We start from the raw sequence: 7,414 nt of genomic DNA on the forward strand, positions 1-7,414 counted from the left end.
ATTTTCCCCTCTCCTCCCTCTCGCTCGCTGCTCTCCTCTCTTGCTCCAGATCCATCGCCACCGAGCGCTGTCGCCGCCGAGCACCGCGCTCCATCGCGGCCACTAGCGCCCATTCCTTCCTCCGAGTTGTCCAGGAGGTCCGTGGTGGACTGCTTATTCCTCCTCGTCACTGGGTCGAGCCCGAGGAGCGCCACCGTCGTCGCTCGCGTCTTCTTCCCCAACTACGGCCACAACTATGCCGCCGTTCGATCTGCGCCGAGTCTGCAGCTACTAAACCCCCATGGGCCATCATGTGAGCCACTCGGTGAGCCTCTTTTCCTCCCTCATCTCTTTGGCTGTCCTCGCACGCATGCTAGCTGCTTCTCCCACGGTGCCCGGACACGCCGCGGCCCGCGCACGTCGCCGACGTGACTCTGATGACCTTTTGGTCACAGGCTGGAGTCCAACATGCTCGTTGCGTTGCGTAGCACCTCCCGCGCCCATTAGTTCATGCATTAGCGCGCTGCTGCTCCGTTGCGTCAAACGCCCGAACCCCATCGCCACCTCCACTCGTCGCCGGCGCAGTTCCGGCCAGCCACGAACCCAACCGTCCTCACCACAAGACGCGGTGGACTCTCCCCGTTCGAACATGCCCGCCCGCGCCTATTTTGGCCGCCGGACGGCGAAACCCGACGCACGGCCACGCCCTCCGCCACGGATTTGGTCGCCGGAGCTAGCTCCGGCACCACCGCTGACCTAGCCGGCTAGGGCCACCCCCTCGGTCGCTGACCCGTGGGCCCCTGGGGCCCGACTATCCTGTTGACTTTGGTCAACTGCTGACCGGGCAGGCCCCAACCACCGACGTGCGGGCCCCACCGCTTATTTCCTCTAACTAAAATGTTTTAATATTTAAAACTAATTACTTTAGCTAATTAGTCTATGACAGGTGGGGTCCAGTATCTAACTAACCTAGATTACTTAGTTTAATACACTTTTAGACTAACAGAGGCTGACATGTGGGTCCCACAGGACCCACAGGCCTGGTTTGACCTGGTCAGCCATCATGCTGACTGCTGATGTCACTGTGATATCGCGGTTTAAAACTTTATTTAATTAAACCATAACTCTTTTGTTAATTTATTTAATTCTGGAAAATGTTTAAAACTTTGAAAATTCATAGAAATTAAACCATAACTCCGATGAAAATGTTTTCTACATGAAAGTTGCTCAGAACGACGAGGCGAATCTGATTTCGCGGTTCGTTTACCTGTCAGATGCCTCTAACTATCTGAACATGGAACATTCCCCCTCCGGTCATCTGTCTGACACAGGTCCGGAACCGGGAAAACATTCCCGGTTGAATTCCCCCTTCACCTATATCGTGTAGCCATACGTTAGGTCACACCCGACACAACTTTTTGCCACGTTATGCTTTGTGATGCTATGTTTGCTTTATATTTACTGTTTCTTCCCCCTCTTCCCTCCGGTAGACCCCGAGACTGATACTGCCCCTGTGATCGTCTATGTCGACGACGACCCCTCCTTGCCAGAGCAACCAGGCAAGCCCCCCCCTTTGATCATCCCAATATCGCCCATTCCTTTCTCTCATGCTTGCATTAGATTTTTCTATTGTTATTGTTTGCTCCTATTCTTATGCATGGCCTGCTTTTGTAACCTGCTTATTGTTACCTTACCTGCTTATCATAAACTGCTTAGTATAGGTTGGTTAGCGATCCATCAGTGACCCCCACCTTGTCCTTGTTGCCCCTACTTCATCATTGAAGACCCGATCAATGGGATCGAAGACCAGGCCCCGGCACCACACATCACTTTCCCTTAGTTGCTCGACACTGCTGGGTTACTATAGAGTGTCGAGGGTGAGACCTCTACAACACTTTTGATGTTAACCATGTGGTGTAGCTATTCGGTCGTGGTCATCGAGGATGATTCCGCCTTAACCACTTCCGATACGACTCTGTCGTGCAACCCCTCAAGTGTGAACCTCGGGGGTGATTCCTCTTACGTTCACCTTGATGATTACATCGAGTGGAATTCACCGCGGGTGATTCCTCGGGTTTTCCCCTTGATGTTGAGACACACAGTTACTATGATTACTATGACTTTACACTGAACCATGTTACTAAAGACGGGTCGACCCTGAGGGGTACCCGCGCGAGCATAATTGCGAGTGATGTGGAGTCGGGTTGACCTGGAAGGTGCCCGAGAGTTACTTACGAGGCGTGGTCGGGCATTCTTAGCCCTTGCCGCAAGTGCTCGAGACGGGGCAACAGGGTCACATCTTTCGTGAGTCTCTGCTTGTTACCGCGCGTTCCTAATCCACTACAATTTGGATATTTGATCCGAGGGGCCTCTGGCCTGATAGCACTAACCATCACGTGGGCATAGTATGGGCGTTCTGCGTCGTATGCATCAGCCGAAGCTTAATACACGTCAGCGACTGAGCGGCGCGCGCCGGGTTGGACTGGTTACGCCTTCACTTGTATAAGGGAGGCTAGGTCTGCTCACCGGCCGCGTACGCAACGTGCAAGCGTTTCCGGGGAGATGGCCCATGACCCCTGGGGGCATAGGTTTAGTCCGGCGTGCTAACCTCTCTATTAAGCCTAGGTCGGGTTGCGGCGTATTGTTTGGCTGAGGCCGGGCATGACCCAGGAAAGTGTGTCCGGCCGGAGTTAATCAAGCGTGGTGGGTAAGTTGGTGAACCCCTACAGGGAAGAAAACATCTATCGATAGCATGTCCTACGGTAACGGACACTTGGAGTTGTATCCCGATCGATACAACTAGAACTGGATACTTGTGATGAGAATTGGATGGTGATGAGTTTTGAATATGAGAAATGGATAGTACGGCTCTGGGATTTCTTTCTCGCAGTGAGTCGAGAAAGGATCACTGGCCGATGTTGATAACACTACCACTACTTTACTTTATGCTACTCTACTCCCTCTTGTTTGCTGCAAGATGGTGGTTTTCAGAATATGCTAGTCTTCGATAGGACTAGGCCTTCTCTCTACTCTGGAATTTCTACAGCCCAGTCCACATATACAGCCTTTCTTTGATAAAGTTGCATATGTAGTGTAGATCCTTGCTTGCGAGTACTTTGGATGAGTACTCACAGTTGCTTTGCTCCCCCCTTTTCCTCCTTTCTTCTTTCCGGTTGATGCAACCAGATGTCGGAGCCCAGAAGCCAGATGCCACCTCCGGTGCCTATTATTACGTGGAGACCGCTGACGATCAGGAGTAGTTAGGAGGCTCCCAGGCAGGAGGCCTTGCCTTTTCGACCGTAGATGCTTTTGTGCTAGCCTTCTTAAGGCAAACTTGTCTAACTTATGTCTGTACTCAGATATTGTTGCTTCCGCTGACTCTTGTGTATTCGAGCTTATGTATTCGAGCCCTCGAGGCCCCTGGCTTGTAATACAAAGCTTGTATTATTTTAATTTGTGTCTAGAGTTGTGTTGTGATATCTTTCCGTAAGTCCTTGATCTTGATCATACACATTTGCGTGAATGATTAGTGTATGATTGAATCGAGGGCGTCACATCGTGCCTCTCAGGTTCACTTTCCTTGCACTGCTTTTCGTCCTCAAAAGGACTCCAATCTCTCAACCTAGTCATCCCCAACCTGGTGATTGGATCTACTGCCACACACCCTAGCTATAACGCCTGTCCAACAGTGCTCATGTTGGCTTGGATCTCCGATGCGTGGGTAGTACGATGTTGGTCTTCCACAACGAATACCATCTGAGGAGCCCGACGAGGAAGACTGAGCAAGCGGTGATCCGTCCACTTGACACGGAACCAGCAAGGTGGTTGGCACCACCAGAAGAACGCGCGAAGCCAAAAGTTAGTTCGCCCCATCCCCCTCAGCGAAATAACCCACAAGCGCACGAAGTCCTATGCAACACGCACCACATTGAAGGACGAGCAAATACGCACACTCCTGGACACTCACTTTTGTTGGCTGGCCAATCGCTAGCATGGACCTTGGCCCATCCAAAGAAGCGAAGGAAAAAAATACAAAAAGGAAGATAAACTGAAAAAAGAGTGAGGGTATATAAAATATTTTGGAAAACTAAAAAAACAATTAGAAATTTAAACACTATAAAATAAGGTATTTGGATTTTCTATTCACAATTTTCCACGAATTTAAAAAATATATATGATTTAGAAAAATGTTCACAAATGTACAAAATGTTCATGAATTTCAAAAACACTCACTTGCATATGGGCCCACGAATGCAAAAGCTACCTCTATGATCTAGTTGACTCCAAGGGAGCTCCTAGATGGCGCTCTGAGCGCCGGTTTAAACTCCTGGCGCTCGATGGTGCCGTGAGTGAGCTGGCTCATCAATTCAACGATTCGGTTTCGAACGGACACTCGAGTGAACTAGACCAGCGATGACAGCTTGACTAGTATCCAGAAATAAGAGAAGGATGGATGTACAAGCCTCCTCAGAGATCAGCGATTCTGGGCCGTTGGATCGGTTCCCTTGATGCATTTTCGTCCGTTGGATCGAGAGGTCGGAGGATCTGGGCCGTCGGATCTGGAAGAAACACTGCTGGAATGAATATAATGGCAACATATTGTAAATACCATGCCCCCACCAGGGCATTTTGGTAATTTCGCGTGGTGGGGGTATAAAAGGGCCGGCTCCCTAGTGAACCCTAGCCTCCTCCTCTCCCCGCACTCGCGCCCCCTTCCTCGCCAGCCCCGCCCCGCTCGCCTGCCTTTCCCCGCCCCGCCGCCTCGCCCACCCCGCCCCGCCATCCCGCCTCGCCCGTCCCGCTCTCCGTCTTCTCTCCCCTTCCCAGCCGCTCGCCCCGCCGCATCGCCGCCTCCTCCTCCTGCGGTCGCTCATCCCTCCTCCTCCACCCAATCCCTAACCCTAGCAGCTCCCGCCGTCGCCGCCGTCTACTTCGCCCAGCCTGCCAGACCGCCTCCGTCCACTTCCCCAGTGTCGTCGCGGTCGTCCTCACCTGCACACGGCAAGAGGAGCGGCCCCACCCTCTCCTCTCCTCCTTCCCTCATCACGAGCCAGGACAGGGAGGGCCACCGTGGCCGGGCAGGTCAGGCGGCGCGTCCAGATCACCGAGGAGCCGCCCGCAAGGTCGGCCATGGCGCAACCGAGCAGAGCAGGTGAGGAGGGAGACGCCGGTTCCTCTTTCCCGCTGCTTGCTTCGTCGCCGGCGCGGCTCCGATGGACTCTCGTGGCTCCTCTCTGTCTCCTTCCTCGCCCCCACACGCGGCTCCACTTCCCGCTGGCCATGGGGCTGGCCGGCAGCAGCGCCTCCCTCCCTGCCGCTGCCAGTCCCGGCGCCGCCGACGGGTCCATAGGCAGGTAGCCCCACCACTCCTTCCTCCTCCCCCTTCCTTCACCGCGCCCTCCCTTGTTGCATCCTCTATCCGTTTAATTTCTGTTTTCCTGACTCTTGTGTCGGACGAGTGGTTGATGTGGTAGATTGGGTGCGACTATTTCTGGATGAGTAGTAGTTGCCGCGTGATTTTCCCCGTGCGTGTTCGAGTTCACATCTGATGGGATTTTGCCTGATAGGTGCCTGTGGTAATGCTTGCAGGGGAAAATATTGGTAACTCGTAGTTTGCCTTTTTTCAGATGAGCTAATGTACTGCATGTTAGCAGCACTGAAAAATGTTACGCTGACGATATATATTTAATCTGCACTGCCTTGACCTGAAATCATCAAAGCTTATAGCAGTAGCGTGCAGTTTGAGAGCAGCAGGAGCTTCGCCTTGGTTGTACTGCCCAGATTGGTTGACACATTGGTTAATTGTCCATGTGTACAATCATGTTGATTGTGGAGCAGTAAGGAACATCAGGGAATTTTTATGACCTGGACTTATCATGTGTGAATAAAATTAGGAACAGTACAATACACGTTCTTCAGGCCTTGTTGATCAACATGATTACCAAAAAAGTTGATACACATGTTGATCTGTAGGTTTATTCGTACAGGGTACTCTTGTGAGTATTTTCCATTTTGAAATTGAAAATAAGCTGTCAAAATTGAAATAAATTGGAGTACTGAAGATCTTCTTGTACTGCCATTTTTTTGAACTGAGCAGCAAAAGATTTAGTTGCCAATCAGTTAGTAGCATAATTATTGACAGGGAGTATTTAGGACAATCCATGAGGTAGCATAATTATTGATATTAGCTCCATCTATTTTTTGTTTACATGTAATTGCAATGTGCTCTTTTCGAGCTTCACTGTTCAGGATTTTATCATTGGTTATGTTTTTGTGTGGCTTGGCACAGGCGTCGTTCTTGGTGGTTGAGCCGCTGATGCAGAAGATTCATGGAGAGATTTGTTGGGTGGACGCCGACATCCTTGCCGTCGTCCGGTTGCAGGTTCAGTCTTGCGATCTCATGTTCCATTTGGTTCGCAATATCTATACTCTTTGCATTAGTACTGGTTAAATATGGCCAAACTAATGTGTGAAAAGGTGCTTGAACCTTCTATATTAAAAACTTTTAGATTTATTCAGCAGTAACATACAAGCGGTGGCTGACCCTATTCTATGTTGCTAGCTTTAGAAAATTGCGGAAACTACCCGTCCTCCTGTTTTCAACTGAATATAGTTCAAATATATTTGCTTTTGTTTCCAATGGTTCTAAACACGTTCCTTAGTTTCTATGAGCAAATGAAGAAGATAACATTTGTTTGTTCTTTGGAATGAAGGAATTTACATAGGTTATTACAGTAAATGCTTACTTTTTTCTCCCCATGACCAGGGTAGTTCTTACAAAAAGAGGCAAGCTGAAGAGGAAGGTTGCAAGAAGGAGAGCAACTGTGCATTGTTATGATTGCCTCTTCCTCCTGTTGCTAAGGTAAGATATACGCATACAATACACTCACGTGATTGTTTCAAAGGGATTCTAGAATTTTTCCTCAAAGTGATACTATTTGCATATTGAAGTTATCCCTCCACAATCCATTTCGTTGTACTTCCTCCAGAAAGATAATATGATCTCCATAGAGGATTGCTCAGTAGAGTTTTTTATGTTCTCTTTATTAAAATATTTAAGGCTCCAAGCTTCAGAGAATCAAACTCAGGTTCACTATACCATTTTTCATATGCTTATGCTTGAATTGGAGGTGAAGTCTCAGTGTATCAAACCACATAGTGAAACACATATACACATACGACTATACAAGGAAGTGTAAAGAGGTGTGAATGAATAGCATCGGTTATGTGTGTTAGGAATGTGCTCTATTATTTTTGCAAGAAGAAACTTGCTCTAAGCTCTGTGTGATCAATTTTAAGTGTTTCTGCTATACAGTGTCACAAGCAAAAGGACCAAGTGCGGGCGGGTGAGCATCAGGAGTCCAGTTGATTGGCTTCGACCTTTGAGTTATTGCTGGCTAGCAGTGCCACTTCTGAGCGTCTCCTCACCCCTCAC

The 7,414-nt window shown here is 49.5% G+C and overlaps 1 long non-coding RNA gene across 1 annotated transcript; it reads left to right on the forward strand.

Annotated features, from left to right (window-relative positions):
* Positions 1–4,721: 4,721 nt before the first annotated feature.
* On the forward strand, positions 4,722–7,414 carry LOC123093318 (uncharacterized). Its single transcript, XR_006445243.1, has 4 exons — positions 4,722–5,333; positions 6,269–6,361; positions 6,746–6,841; positions 7,295–7,414. It is a non-coding gene; the product is annotated as an uncharacterized lncRNA (long non-coding RNA).

The sequence above is a fragment of the Triticum aestivum genome, chromosome 4B, assembly GCF_018294505.1.
Source record: "Triticum aestivum cultivar Chinese Spring chromosome 4B, IWGSC CS RefSeq v2.1, whole genome shotgun sequence".
In the NCBI taxonomy this organism is placed as follows: Eukaryota; Viridiplantae; Streptophyta; class Magnoliopsida; order Poales; family Poaceae; genus Triticum; species Triticum aestivum.